The 1,606-nt window shown below is 39.6% G+C and overlaps 1 pseudogene; it reads left to right on the top strand.

Annotated features, from left to right (window-relative positions):
• The first annotated feature begins 1,148 nt into the window (after nt 1-1,148).
• On the top strand, nt 1,149-1,260 carry LOC122174942 (annotated as a pseudogene).
• Nucleotides 1,261-1,606: the final 346 nt, after the last annotated feature.

Here is a 1,606-nt window from a genome sequence, read left to right on the forward strand (position 1 = left end):
AAAAAATTCTCTCTTTTCTAGGCTTGATGCACTACCAGTACAGAGCCCTGAGTATCCTTCTGAATGGCTACTACAAGGACATTACACCTGTACATGGTTACATTACCTTCTTGCAGCATATCAGATCTATTTCTAGGTCTGGTCTTACATTCCTACTGGCCTTCAATAGCCTAAAATACCTACAAGTCTGGGATAAGGAAGCAACTGAACAACTTCACTGCTCTGGTGCAGTGGATCATTTACATGTTTGCACAGAGAGTAGAGCTCTCAGGTCCCAAACTCTGGTAAGCTATGGAAATAATCACAAGCACCACCATACTCTGCTCCAAATGCAGGAGTAATAAGTGTCTTTGATTTGCCTTCTGAACTGTATAGATTTTTCTGTCTGTGCATAGCTGTATGACCAAAAGAGACAGAGAAAAAAACATGTCTACATTGCACATACTTCTGATCTTTAAAAGAGGACAAGGAAGTGGGAGGGACAAAACAAAGGAAAAATGGCAGGTAAAGAGCAAGGGAGAGGGAGGGAAAAGCTGGGATAACTGAGAAAATGAAGAAACGGATGAAACAAATCTGCGAGAAGGAAACAATACGTATAAGGATGGAAATACTGAAGCCTTAAACAGTTGTGTTCCAGTTGATCTGACAGTTAGTCCTTTCTCTTCTAATCTTGTCTTTCTGTTTAATCTTCCTGTTTCCTACTTTCTATGACTACTTGGACCAGAGGAGAGGTACACTGATCCTAGGAGAGTCTGGTAGTAAGGCAATAGTTCAGCAATCTCAGAAGGGAAAAGGATGATCATAGATGTGCTTTATGTTACATAACCTGTTTTTTTTTCATAAACCTCTGAAATTTTCCAAGGTGGCTTTTGTGCTTCAGCCAGCACACAGGCCTTTGGGCAGATTCCTTAATGCATTCAGCAGAAAGAATGTGAAATGCCAAAATGTGAAGAAGCAGAAGCTCTCTATTTCATTTTCATAGCATCTCTCTATCTGTACAAACTCATAGAAGATAATATTAACTGTAAACAGTGGCACCAAACATTTTTCTGCCTTTAGGATGTTTCTTCATGATTCACTGCTCTTCGCCTCCATAGCTGCTCATATAACACAAGTCTTGTGTTTTGCCCTTACTATACTTGTATGATAACATTTCTCGGCCTTTTGGCTAAGATCATGTGTAATATCTGTTCTTATCAGTTTGATTCTATATCAGCATATTTATGTATTTCTACCTTAAAGATTTTGAAAAGACCTTCTGTGTCTTCCCTTTAACTATTATACTTGGAATTCGAATCTGGAATGTAAGCATGTATTTCTTTAGTGGACAAGAGATTAAATGTTTGAGGGTTGGGATGACCCAGATAATTAGCATGTGTCCCTAATGGATGGCTATGATATTAACGTTCAGTCAGGCTGCATCCATTCCAGTAAATTTCCCCAGTGCAGGGAGTGAGGTCTCTCAGTGATCCATTACATTTCCCCTGAAGTTCTGCATCCTCTCATGCTGCTTCCCTTTCTGTTAACATCTACATTGGCTCTCTGCTGCAGGAATGTTTTGCCTAGCTTTCAGCTGGATTATGAGATGGAAAGGAATTGAATAGGA

This window comes from Lagopus leucura, unplaced genomic scaffold (assembly GCF_019238085.1).
Source record: "Lagopus leucura isolate 7727_CA_CO unplaced genomic scaffold, USGS_WTPT01 Super-Scaffold_73, whole genome shotgun sequence".
NCBI lineage: Eukaryota > Metazoa > Chordata > Aves > Galliformes > Phasianidae > Lagopus > Lagopus leucura.